This window comes from Bufo gargarizans, unplaced genomic scaffold (assembly GCF_014858855.1).
Source record: "Bufo gargarizans isolate SCDJY-AF-19 unplaced genomic scaffold, ASM1485885v1 original_scaffold_1163_pilon, whole genome shotgun sequence".
Classification (NCBI taxonomy): Eukaryota; Metazoa; Chordata; class Amphibia; order Anura; family Bufonidae; genus Bufo; species Bufo gargarizans.
The window spans coordinates 219,326-233,483 of record NW_025334263.1 but is presented as its reverse complement, the minus strand read 5'-3'; the positions used below and the strand labels follow the sequence as shown (position 1 = coordinate 233,483).

The 14,158-nt window shown below is 46.3% G+C and overlaps 3 non-coding genes across 3 annotated transcripts; all 3 read right to left on the bottom strand.

Annotated features, from left to right (window-relative positions):
- Positions 1–252: 252 nt before the first annotated feature.
- Positions 253–337, bottom strand: TRNAY-GUA. Its single transcript is given in 2 exon segments — positions 253–288; positions 301–337. It is a non-coding gene; the product is annotated as a tRNA-Tyr (tRNA).
- Positions 338–532: 195 nt separating this feature from the next.
- On the bottom strand, positions 533–604 carry TRNAE-UUC. Its single transcript has one exon. It is a non-coding gene; the product is annotated as a tRNA-Glu (tRNA).
- Positions 605–3,414: 2,810 nt separating this feature from the next.
- On the bottom strand, positions 3,415–3,496 carry TRNAS-UGA. The gene has a single exon. It is a non-coding gene; the product is annotated as a tRNA-Ser (tRNA).
- Between the last annotated feature and the right edge of the window lie 10,662 nt (positions 3,497–14,158).

The following is a 14,158-nucleotide window of genomic DNA, read 5'->3' as shown; positions in this document are numbered from 1 at the left end:
AGTGACACCTTGTTTCAGGAGACACGGGCTCTGCGATGGGGACAAGAGTAGCACCAAGTTATGCAAATCTCTTCACGGGCGGCTTTGAACTTGTCCACATTGCACAGTCCCAGAAATTCTCCCCTCTGATCGTCTAATATTAAAGATTTCTAGACGACCCGTTCATCATTTGGAGAGGGTCAGAAAATGAAGCATGGGGATGAAATTATTATGTGGTCAAATGCCAAAAAATCATTATGATTAACAGAGAAGTCCTTCGAGCCAGAATTGAACCAGCAACCTAAGGATGTCTGCACTCCTCTACAGTCCTCCGCTCTACCAGCTGAGCTATCGAAGGCTTGCCTGCTGCAGTTAACCTGTTGTTTACACCACTGGTATGTCCTATGTGTCCATAGAACATGTACGTAGTATCCGTGAACCTGCAAAACGGACTGATAGGAGGTATTACAATGGTGATAAAACTGCGAGACTTCACCAATATCCGGATTTAATAGAAGGTTTAGAGGGAAACAAACTGTCAAAAGATCTCAACTTCCCATACCGGGAGTCGAACCCGGGCCGCCTGGGTGAAAACCAGGAATCCTAACCGCTAGACCATATGGGAGTTATAGTAAATTATGCACTTTTTAGATTCCATCATCACCAGGTCTCACGCTGCCCCTGCCACATACTTAACGAGGTTCTCCAGGAATTAAGAAAAAGAAAATACTTGAATATTACTTTATTATAAACATATTCTCAAATACCTTTCATTATTTATAATGGCTCGTATTATCTGGTGAGCAATCATCAGGGGAAACAAAATGGCCGCTGTTCCATTAGAGCACACAAGACCTGTCCTGATCATACATGAGGACGTTACTTTACAACACTGAGGTAAAGAGCTGCCTCATCCTCTCTACTTGTGAGGGATTATGATCCTGAATACAGATGATAAGAAATTTAGCTGAATCTCTGTAGGAATTATAAGGAGACATGAAGTACCGAGAGGTCGGACAGGACAGGCTGTGGTAATGTTCTGCTGTGGAGACTGTAAACAAATGCTGCTGCTCATTAGCTACACCTCACCCTCCTCTCATGTCTCCTCATCACCTCCTTTCTCACAGAGATTCACCTGTATTCAGGATCATGATTCCTGACAAGTAGAGCAGAGAGGAGGATGAGGCAGTTCTTTACAAACCACCTGGCCAAGTCAAATGATCTACTACTTGAGGAAATGGCTAAAATGACATTGAAAGGGGAAGTTATCATTATGGGAGACTTTAATCTTCCTGATGTTAACTGGAAAACCGAAATAGCTAGTTCTGCCAGGAGTACAGATATTCTAAATTCCCTACTGGGATTATCTCTATAGCAAGTAGTGGAGGAGCCAACCCGGAAGGAGGCCATTTTAGATTTAGTATTCACAAATGGGAATTTAATATCTGATATTGCTGTGGGGGAAAGCTTGGGATCTAGTGATCACCAGTCAGTGTGGTTTACTATAAGTACAGTGACTGAGTCACACCACACAAAAACAGAAGTTTTAGATTTTAGAAAAACTGACTTTTCTAAAATTAGATTAGTGGTATACGAGTCCCTATCAGACTGGAACAGTTTCATTATAGTCCAGGAGAAATGGGACTACTTAAAGTGGCACTATTGAAGCAACAGAAAATTGCATTAGGCTTGTCAGTAAAAGCAAAACAGGAAGAGACCACTGTGGTACTTAGCAGAAGTGGCCAAAATCATTAAAAACAAAAAGATAGGGAACAAAACAAAACAAGGATTATAGGGAAATTTATAAGATAAGGCAGAGAGAGTCCAAACAAGTTATAAGAGAAATTAGCTGAGTCAGTGAAAAAAGGCGATAAGGCATTCTTCAGATACATAAATAAAAAAAGAAAATGAAAACAAGGAATTACCAAATTAAAAACAAAAGAAGGAAGGTATATGGAAGAAGATAAAGAACTAGCTGACTGCCCCAATGAATACTTCTGTTCAGTTTTTACAAAGGAAAATGAAGGAAAAGGACCTCGGTTAGGAAAGAAGACTAATGACTCTTTTGATGCCTGTGTCTTTACAGAGGAAGAGGTTCTAAGTTAGCTGTCTAAAATGAATACAAATAAGTCCCAGGGGCCTGATGGGATACACCCAAAGCTATTGAAAGAGCTCAGCGGTGAACTAGCAAAACCATTAACAGATTTATTTAACCCATCACTGGCAACAGGAGTCATTCCAAAATATTGGAAATTAGCAAATGTTGTGCCCATTCACAAGAAAGGTAGTAGGGAGGAATCGGGCAACTATAGGCCAGTAAGCCTGACATCAATAGTGGGGAAATTAATGGAAACCATACTTAAGGAGAGGATTGTGGAACATCTAAAGTCCCATGGATTTAAAGATGAAAAACAGCATGGGTTTTCTTCAGGGAGATCACGTCAAACTAATGTTATAGATTTTTTTGATTGGGTGACTAAAATAATAGATGGAGGAGGTGCAGTAGACATCGCTTATCTAGACTTCAGTAAGGCTTTTGATACTGTCCCACACAGAAGGCTTATCAATAAAGTGCAGTCTTTGAGCTTGACCACCTTTACATATCTCTCCCTAACACGGGGGGCAGATAGCGTGTTTTAGCCAGTGTATGCATGGCTAGGAAATGATCTGTTGTTAATACAAAGAGAGAAAGTGTACCTCATGAGGGCGACTGCTGTTTGAAACAGCGCACTGTGACAATAACAGAGCGCAGTAATATAGCACTGGGGCACCGTAATAATAGGCAGCAGAGCCTCAAACAGCTAACAGTTACAAGCGCCCTCTAGTGGGATCACCTAGCAAACAGAGTCATTGGCACTATGATGAATGTATCTAGCAAGCATAGCTGATTATTTTAATTGTAGTGTTCGAAACATTTTAAGGACAAGTAATAAAAGTTTAAATTTTAGACTTAGTAACACGTGTCAATCAGGGACATCTATGGTCCTAGTGACCAATTGTAAATAAATAGTCTTTGAGCTTGGACTCCCATATTGTTGAATGGATTAGGCAGTGGCTGAGGGACAGACAACAGAGGGTTGTAGTCAATGGAGTATATTCAGACCAAGGTCTTGTTACCAGTGGGGTACCTCAGGGATCTGTTCTGGGACCCATATTGTTTAATATCTTTATCAGCGAAAGTGCAGAAGGCCTCAATGGTAAGGTGTGTCTTTTTGCTGATGACACAAAGATTTGTAACAGGGTTAATGTTCCTGGAGGGATACACCAAATGGAAAAGTATTTCAGAAAACTGGAGGAATTGTCAGAACTCTGGCAAATAAAATTTAATGTTGATAAGTGCAAGATAATGCACCTGGGGCGTAAAAACCCAAGAGCATAATATAAAATCAGTGATACAGTCCTAACCATTTTTTATTTTTGTGTGTAAATAAAAATCGTAGTCGGCAGGATTTGAACCTGCACGGGGAAACCCCAATGGATTTCAAGTCCATCGCCTTAACCACTCGGCCACGACTACCAGCTGTCACATAACATCTCCATGATGTGGTATCAGCATCTGATTCCTAGACACTGCAGTCACTACCCTGAGATGTGGTTGTTGTCACCCACTCTCAGCGTTCGACCCCACAATACAACCAAATGAGAAGATGGTGGAATAAATTTACTATAGTGTTTATATTCGTTTTTAGGTGTAAAAATACTGTTTCAGGCAGTCTTAATTTTTTTTTTTACATTTACTATTAAAATTGTGCTTGTTTTGTAGGCTTTTGTGCCTCTTGCCACTATTTTGAAGTATTAGACTAATTTAGAAGTTTCAGACTTTTTTTTTACCTGAATTTGTCGCAAAGACAGTCTAATTTCTACTCCAGGCCTGGCGTACTTTTTCTTTGTCAGTTTTCAATGAAAAAAGTGTGACATTTAATGCAACAAAAAAAAAGACGCACTTTACCATGGAAAACTGACAAAGGGAGATGTGCACCTTTTTCATGCGCATACTAATTTGACCAGTCTTAGTGAATAGAAACCTGTCTAACTATAAAACCACCACCAGAGGTCAGACTAATAGCAATACACAGAGTCTATACATCAACGGCTGTGTGACTTTAATAAATACTTGGCTAAACAAAGTCAGATGAAGAAAATTTGCTAATTTTATATATAAAAACAGGCGAGCTTGCTAATTGTGCCACAGTGATCCTCCACATGCTGGGGCCCATTTATCAAGCTCGTCAGCTTTTATAAATAAAATTAGACAGGCAAATTTCTTTTGCCAAGTATTTCAAAAAAGTTGCACAGCACTTCATGAATTAGACGTATTGACATTAGTCTGACCTCTGGTGGTTGTTTTTCAATATGGCAGGTTCATATTCACTAAGATTGGTCTAATTAGCATGCACATGAAAAAGTGGCGCTAGTGAGCTGAAAGTAGGTGCACGTCTCCATGAAAGTGCGACTTGTTTAGGCAAAATATGGTGCAACTCAGTACTCAAAACTGACGAGAAGAAGTAGGCCAGCCCTGGAGTGGAGCAGGAATAGGACTGTTTTTGTGACTAATTCAGGTTAAAAAAAGACGCACCTACATAAATAATTCAGAAAATACACGCAAAAGTTAGAAAACTTCTGATTTAGTCTAAAAAATCAAAACAGGCAAATAAGGTTCAAAAGCCTCCAAAACAGGCGCATTTTCAGTATGACACTGTCTAAAACAGCATTTTTATACCTAAAAACAGGTGCAAAACTACAGTAAATGTGCCCCACTGATCCCAAATACATGAGGTCCTGCCCCGATTCCGTTCTATACCGCAGGATACACGTCGGGCGATCTCTCCTGACCTCTCTGTAAGCATGTCACATCAGCACAATGGGGAGGGGGACAGACTTCTCCCACACACTGTCTCTTCCCCGATATGTGAAAGTAAGGTAAGACACACACATCATGTGTCAGTGAGAGGTCCCGCTCTGACCTCCGCTCCTCTGACAGGTCCACTCCTAATAGAACAGTCCTATCCTTGTCCGCAATGCAGACAATAATAGGACATGTTCTTTTTTTGGGGGGGACATATGGAAACCCCCCTCGTTGAAGTGAATAAATCCACATACGGCCTGCAAAAAAGGAACGGACAGAGCAAGAAAATACGCTTGTGTGTATAAGCCTTTATAATCATGTTTTTTAATGCTGTGTAACACTGAGGCCACCTGCGGTTTTTCCAGCCGGATCCCCGTGTAGTGCAGCACTAGCGCGGTAACACTAATCTCATGCACAGTTTGCAGATTTTCTTTTCCATGCAAAAATTGACCTGCCCTGTGGTTTTCACATTTAATAGCAAGTCAATTATGTTTGGGGTTTTACCTGTGGATTTCACTCTTTTCAATGGAGCGGTGTGATCTGCGGTGAAAGAGCGTCAAATCCACACCAAAAACTACTGTTAGACATTGTGGATTTTGGTGCAAATTTGCTGCAGAAACGCACATAAATCCGCAGGCAAATTCTGAAATTTAAATCTGATTATCAGAAAATAAAGGCATCATTTATAGGGATGAGCGAAACCGAACTGTATAGTTCGGGTTCGTACCGAATTTTGGGGTGTTCGTGACACGGACCCGAACCCGAACATTTTCGTAAAAGTCCGGGTTCGGTGTTCGGCGCTTTCTTGGCGCTTTTTGAAAGGCTGAAAGCAGCCAATCAACAAGCGTCATACTACTTGCCCCAAGAGGCCATCACAGCCATGCCTACTATTGGCATGGCTGTGATTGGCCAGTGCAGCATGTGACCCAGCCTCTATTTAAGCTGGAGTCACGTAGCGCCGCCCGTCACTCTGCTCTGATCAGTGTAGGGAGAGGTTGCAGCTGCTGCTGTTAGGGCGAGATTAGGCACTAGACAGGGATTTACTCAGCAAAAACACTAAATGAAGTGATCGATCTACAGCTGTGGATCATTCATCTTCTGCTATTCAATTGCTCACTGTTTTTAGGCTGCCCAGAGCGTTTTTCAGTCACTTTTTTCTGGGGTGATCGGCGGCCATTTAGTGTCTTGTGGTGCGCCAGCACAAGCTGCCACCAAGTCCATTTAACCATCAATAGTGTGTTGTTGTTTTTTGCTATATCCTACATCAGGGGCTTGGCTGTGCTTGCTATTTTATTGAGGGGTGAAATACAATTGCCAAAATAGCAGTACCCTAAATCTGGTGTTTCAGCTGTGGCCAGCCAATTGTAATACTGTCTGCTGTCTGGCAAAGGATATATTTTTGTTCTGGGTTGAAATACAATTCCTAACTTAGCAATTCCCTAAATCAGTGGTTTCTGCTGTATCAGGCCAACTTTAAATCTATCCCTTAAAGGGTATATTAGATTGAAGGTGCTGATAGAGTCATCCTCAATAACTTCACACGCTACCGTGCATTTCCAAGTCTAATTCTGTCCGTAAACGTATACCTGTCACCCAGGGCCTAAATACTAGGCCTCAAATTTATATTCAGCTAAATCTGTCGTTACTGTTGTGCCTGTATTAGTGTAATACGGTACCTAAATAGATAGCCAGATAGTGTTAGGTGTCTGTAAAAAAAGGCCTGAATTTGAATTCAATACATTGGGCCAAATATTTTTTTTTTATTGTTGTGAACGGTAACAATGAGGAAAACATCTAGTAAGGGACGCGGACGCGGACATGGTCGTGGTGGTGTTAGTGGAACCTCTGGTTCTGGGAGAGGACATGGCGTTCTGCCACAGCCACACGTCCTAGTGAACCAACTACCTCAGGTCCCAGTAGACGCCAGAATTTACAGCGATATTTGGTGGGGCCCAATGCCGTTCTAAGGATGGTAAGGCCTGAGCAGGTACAGGCATTAGTCAATTGGGTGGCCGACAGTGGATCCAGCACGTTCACATTATCTCCCACCCAGTCTTCTGCAGAAAGCTCACAGATGGCGCCTGAAAACCAAGCCCATCAGTCTGTCACATCACCCCCATGTATATCAGGGAAACTGTCTGAGCCTCAAGTTATGCAGCAGTCTCTTATGCTGTTTGAAGACTCTGCTGGCAGGGTTTCCCAAGGGCATCCACCTAGCCCTTCCCCAGCGGTGGAAGACATAGAATGCACTGACGCACAACGACTTATGTTTCCTGATGATGAGGACATGGGAATACCACCTCAGCACTTCTCTGATGATGACGAAACACAGGTGCCAACTGCTGCGTCTTTCTGCAGTGTGCAGACTGAACAGGAGGTCAGGGAGGAAGACTGGGTGGAAGACGATGCAGGGGTCAATGAGGTCCTAGACCCCACATAGAATAAAGGTCGTGCCACTGACTTTCAGAGTTCGGAGGAAGAGGCAGTGGTGAGACCAAGCCAACAGCGTAGCAAAAGAGGGAGCAGTGGGCAAAAGCAGAACACCCGCCGCCAAGAGACTCCGCCTGCTAAAAGACTCCGCTGCTACTGACCGCCGCCATCTGGGACCGAGCACCCCAAAGACAGCTTCAAGGAGTTCCCTGGCGTGGCAGTTCTTCAAACAATGTGCTGATGACAAGACCCGAGTGGTTTGCACGCTGTGCCATCAGAGCCTGAAGCGAGGCATTAACGTTCTGAACCTTAGCACAACCTGCTTGACCAGGCACCTGCATGCAAAGTATGAACTGCAGTGGAGTAAACACCTTAAAAACAAGGAACTCACTCAGACTCCCCCTGCTACCTCTTCTGCTGCTGCCGCCTCGGCCTCTTCCTCCGCCTCTGGAGGAACGTTGGCACCTGCCGCCCAGCAAACAGAGGATGTACCACCAATACCACCACCTCCGTCACCAAGCATCTTAACCATGTCACACGGCAGCGTTCAGCTCTCCATCTCACAAACATTTGAGAGAAAGCGTAAATTCCCACCTAGCCACCCTCGATCCCTGGCCCTGAATGCCAGCATTTCGAAACTACTGGCCTATGAAATGCTGTCATTCAGGCTGGTGGACACAGACAGCTTCAAACAGCTCATGTCACTTGCTGTCCCACAGTATGTTGTTCCCAGCCACCACTACTTCTCCAAGAGAGCCGTGCATTCCCTGCACAACCAAGTATCCGATAAAATCAAGTGTGCACTGCGCAACGCCATCTGTGGCAAGGTCCACCTAACCACAGATACGTGGACCAGTAAGCACGGCCAGGGACGCTATATCTCCCTAACTGCACACTGGGTAAATGTAGTGGCGGCTGGGCCCCAGGCGGAGAGCTGTTTGGCGCATGTCCTTCCACCGCCAAGGATCGCAGGGCAACATTCTTTGCCTCCTGTAGCCTCCTCCTCCTACTCGGCTTCCTCCTCCTCTTCTTCCACCTGCTCATCCAGTCAGCCACACACCTTCACCACTAACTTCAGCACAGCCCGGGGTAAACGTCAGCAGGCCATTCTGAAACTCATATGTTTGGGGGACAGGTCCCACACCGCACAGGAGTTGTGGCGGGGTATTGAACAACAGACCGACGAGTGGTTGCTGCCGGTGAGCCTCAAGCCCGGCCTGGTTGTGTGCGATAATGGGCAAAATCTTATTGCAGCTCTGGGACTAGCCGGTTTGACGCACATCCCTTGTCTGGCGCATGTGCTGAATTTGGTGGTGCAGAAGTTCATTCACAACTACCCCGACATATCAGAGCTGCTGCATAAAGTGCGGGCCGTCTGTTCGCGCTTCCGGCGTTCACATCCTGCCGCTGCTCGCCTGTCTGCGCTACAGCGTAACTTCGGCCTTCCCGTTTACTGCCTCATATGCGACGTGCCCACCAGGTGGAACTCCACCTTGCATATGCTGGACAGACTGTGCGAGCAGCAGCAGGCCATAGTGGAGTTTCAGCTGCAGCACGCACGGGTCAGTCGCACTGCGGAACAGCACCACTTCACCACCAATGACTGGGCCTCCATGCGAGACCTGTGTGCCCTGTTGCGCTGTTTCGAGTACTCCACCAACATGGCCAGTGGCGATGACGCTGTTATCAGCGTTATAATACCACTTCTATGTCTCCTTGAGAAATCACTTAGGGCGATGATGGAAGAGGAGGTGGCCCAGGAGGAGGAGGAGGAGGAGGAGGAAGAGGGGTCATTTTTAGCACTTTCAGGCCAGTCTCTTCGAAGTGACTCAGAGGGAGGTTTTTGGCAACAGCAGAGGCCAGGTACAAATGTGGCCAGCCAGGGCCCACTACTGGAGGACGAGGATGAGGTGGAGGAGGATGAGGATGAAGCATGGTCACAGCGGGGTGGCACCCAACGCAGCTCGGGCCCATTACTGGTGCGTGGCTGGGGGGAAACACAGGACGATGACGATACGCCTCCCACAGAGGACAGCTTGTCCTTACCTCTGGGCAGCCTGGCACACATGAGCGACTACATGCTGCAGTGCCTGCGCAACGACAGCAGAGTTGCCCACATTTTAACGTGTGCGGACTACTGGGTTGCCACCCTGCTGGATCCCCGGTACAAAGACAATGTGCCCACCTTACTTCCTGCACTGGAGCGTGATAGGAAGATGCGCGAGTACAAGCGCACGTTGGTAGACGCGCTACTGAGAGCATGCCCAAATGTCACAGGGGAACAAGTGGAAGCTCAAGGCGAAGGCAGAGGAGGAGCAAGAGGTCGCCAACGCAGCTGTGTCACGGCCAGCTCCTCTGAGGGCAGGGTTAGCATGGCAGAGATGTGGAAAAGTTTTGTCACCACGCCACAGCTAACTGCACCACCACCTGATACGGAACGCGTTAGCAGGAGGCAACATTTCACTAACATGGTGGAACAGTACGTGTGCACACCCCTCCGCGTACTGACTGATGGTTCGGCCCCATTCAACTTCTGGGTCTCCAAATTGTCCACGTGGCCAGAGCTAGCCTTTTATGCCTTGGAGGTGCTGGCCTGCCCGGCGGCTAGCGTTTTGTCTGAATGTGTATTCAGCACGGCAGGGGGCGTCATTACAGACAAACGCAGCCGCCTGTCTACAGCTAATGTCGACAAGCTGACGTTCATAAAAATGAACCAAGCATGGATCCCACAGGACCTGTCCATCCCTTGTGCAGATTAGTCATTTATAACTACCTCCCCTTAACCATATATTATTGTACTCCAGGGCACTTCCTCATTCAATCCATTTTTTATTTTCATTTTACCATTATATTGCGGGGCAACCCAAAGTTGAATGAACCTCTCCTCTGTCTGGGTGCCGAGGCCTAAAAATATCTGACAGTGGCCTGTTCCAGTGTTGGGTGACATGAAGCCTGATTCTCTGCTATGACATGAAGCCTGAATCTCTGCTATGGGACCTCTCTCCTCTGTCTGGGTGCCGGGGCCTAAAAATATCTGACAATGGCCTGTTCCAGTGTTGGGTGATATGAAGCCTGATTCTCTGCTATGACATGAAGCCTGATTCTCTGCTATGGGACCTCTCTCCTCTGTCTGGGTGCCGGGGCCTGAAGTGCATGAAGCCTGATTCTCTGCTATGACTTGAAGCCTGATTCTCTGCTATGACATGAAGCCTGATTCTCTGCTATGGGACCTCTCTCCTCTGTCTGGGTGCCGGGGCCTAAATATCTGTCAATGGCCTGTTCCAGTGGTGGGTGACGTGAAACCTGATTCTCTGCTATGACATGAGGCCTGATTCTTTGCTAAAACATAAAGCCTGATTCTCTGCTATGACATGTAGCCTGATTCTCTGCTATCACATGAAGCCTGAATCTCTGCTATGGGACCTCTCTCCTCTGTCTGTGTGCTGGGGCCTAAAAATATCTGACAGTGGCCTGTTCCAGTGGTGGGTGACGTGAAGCTTGATTCTCTGCTATGACATGAAGCCTGATTCTCTGCTATGACATGAAGCCTGATTCTCTGCTATGACATGAAGCCTGAATCTCTGCTATGGGACCTCTCTCCTCTGTCTGTGTGCCGGGGCCTAAAAATATCTGACAGTAGCCTGTTCCAGTGGTGGGTGACGTGAAGCCTGATTCTCTGCTATGACATGAAGCTTGATTCTCTGCTATGACATGAAGCCTGAATCTCTGCTATGGGACCTCTCTCCTCTGTCTGTGTGCCGGGGCCTAAAAATATCTGACAGTGGCCTGTTCCAGTGTTGGGTGACGTCAAGCCTGATTCTCTGCTTTGACATGAAACCTGATTCTCTGCAATGGGACCTCTCTCCTCTGTCTGGGTGCAGGGGCCTAAATATCTGACAATGGCCTGTTCCAGTGGTGGGTGACGTAAAGCCTGATTCTTTTCTATGACATAAAGCCTGATTCTCTGCTATGACATGAAGCCTGATTCTCTGCTATGGGACCTCTCTCCTCTGTCTGTGTGCCGGGCCTAAAAATATCTGACAGTGGCCTGTTCCAGTCGTTGATGACGTGAAGCCTGATTCTCTGCTATGACATAAAGCCTGATTCTCTGCAATGGGACCTCTCTCCTCTGTCTGGGTGCCGGGGCCTAAATATCTGACAATGGCCTGTTTCAGTGGTGGGTGACGTGAAGCCTGATTCTGTCACCACCAGACATCTGAGAAGCTCTGACAGATGTCTTTCAGAACCTCCTCCTTGAGCTTCCCTTTGTTTTGCTTTCATTTTCTCATCTCGTTAGCCTCTCTCAGCTGTCATGTAGTTGCACTGATTGCATCCCTTTAAATCCCTTCCCAGACTGCTTCACTTTGTGGTTTATATTCCTTCCTGGAGTATGTGCATGCTGATCCTACTTCTGAGTCTTCTACAGATAAGTTTTGTTCATTCATTTGTGTTTTTCTGTTTGCTGGATCCCAGGTGACCCTGACTCCCTCCGTATCAAGTGTAGGGAGCCGGTGGCCGTGTCCCCTCACTATTATAGGGTGTTCAGGTGTTATACAGTCGAGGTACGAGGATATGCGATCATCTACCATTGGGATTTTCGCATAGGCTGAGCAGTCAGGGAGAGAGCCATGTCTCATGCAGGGCTCTCCCTTTTGTTCCTTAGTTTTGGATCCAGTGAGTCGGATATTCATTTTGTGTCTTCTAGTTTCCTGTACACCTTCCGTGACATTATAAACCGCCAAAACCGTCTCAAGCATGGATCCGGTTTCACTTTTGACTGAACGCATGCAGGGTTTTTCATTGGAGGTAGCAGATCTCCGTAAGACTCTTTTTCAGTTTCAAGTGACCGGTTCAGCTCGCGTTCATGGAGTTTGTTCTGAGCCTAAGATCTCGCTCCCGGATACGTTCTCCGGGGGTAGTGAGAATTTTGTTCGTTTTAGAGAGGCTTGCAAACTCCATTTTCGCCTACTTCCCCATTCCTCTGGTGATGAGGAACGGAGGGTGGGTATCATCACCTCGCTGCTGAGGGATAACGCTCAGTCCTGGGCCTTTTCGCTGCCGGTGGGGGCACGGCCCCTTTGTTCAGTGGATGAAATCTTTTTAGCCCTGGGTCAGATATATGATGATCCGGATCGTATTGCTCTGGCTGAGTCTAGACTACGTCTTTTATGTCAGGGTAAACAATCCGCAGAGATATACTGCTCAGAATTTCGGAGTTGGGCAGCTGATACTGGTTGGAATGATGCTGCACTCCGAAATCAATTTTGCCATGGTCTTTCAGAGGGATTGAAATATGCATTTGCCTTTCATGAGAGACCTACTTCCTTGGACTCTGCCATGTCTCGGGCCGTTCGTATTGACAGGCGTCTTAGAGAGAGAGGAGAGATTACTCCTTCCTGTCATACTCAGACCCAGGACAGTGCGGCGGTCTTATTCAGTGCACAGGGGTCTCAGTCGCTCTCAATCCCTTCTGAGCAGGAGCCCGTGCAGCTCAGTTTGATTGCCTCTGACAGTGGAAGATTCAGTCCTCATAGGAAGGTTTGTTTCTGTTGTGGGGGTATAAATCATTTGGCAAATGTTTGTCCCTCTAGGAGATTCAGACAGTCTTTTGAGAGTAATAAAGAAACTAAAAGAAAAAAATCCTTTAAAAATGTTCCATCTGTTACCATTGGCAAGGTTGATGCGGAAATTGAAGGTTTTCCGTTTGCTTGTAATTCCCGTTTTGTCCTACCTGCCAGGGTGGCGCTAGAGAGCAAGAACATTTTTTGTGAGATTTTTGTAGATAGTGGAGCAGCTGTCAATCTTATTGATAATCAATTTGCCATAACTCATGCTTTCCAGGTATGCACTTTGGGAAAGGATATACCTGTTTTTGCTATTGATTCCGCTCCACTTTCTCAGAAATCGTTAAAGGGCATAGTTCACAATATTCGTTTGATTGTGAGTAGGGATGAGCGAACTCGAACTGTATAGTTCGGGTTCGTACCGAATTTTGGGGTGTCCGTGACACGGACCCGAACCCGGACATTTTCGTAAAAGTCCGGGTTCGGTGTTCGTCGCTTTCTTGGCGCTTTTGTGACGCTTTCTTGGCGCTTTTTGAAAGGCTGCAAAGCAGCCAATCAACAAGCGTCATACTACTTGCCCCAAGAGGCCATCACAGCCATGCCTACTATTGGCATGGCTGTGATTGGCCAGAGCACCATGTGACCCAGCCTCTATTTAAGCTGGAGTCACATAGCGCCGCCCGTCACTCTGCTCTGATTAGCGTAGGGAGAGGTTGCGGCTGCGACAGTAGGGCGAGATTAGGCAGATTAACTCCTCCAAAGGACTTGATTAACTGATCGATCTGCAGCTGTGGATCATTGAGCTGCTGATCCTCAATTGCTCACTGTTTTTAGGCTGCACAGACCGTTTGTCAGTCTCATTTTTCTGGGGTGATCGGCGGCCATTTTGTGTCTTGTGGTGCGCCAGCACAAGCTGCGACCAAGTGCATTTAACCCTCAATGGTGTGGTTGTTTTTTGGCTAAAGCCTACATCAGGGTGAAGCTGTCACACCAAGTGCATTTAACCAGCAATAGTCTGTTCATTTTTTGGCCATATACAAAATCAGGGGCAAGCTGCGCCTGTCACCAAGTGCATTTAACCCTCAATGGTGTGGTTGTTTTTTGGCTAAAGCCTACATCAGGGTGAAGCTGTGACACCAAGTGCATTTAACCAGCAATAGTCTGTTCATTTTTTGGCCATATACAAAATCAGGGGCAAGCTGCGCCTGTCACCAAGTGCATTTAACCCTCAATGGTGTGGTTGTTTTTTGGCTAAAGCCTACATCAGGGTGAAGCTGTCACACCAAGTGCATTTAACCAGCAATAGTCTGTTCATTTTTTGGCCATATACAAAATCAGG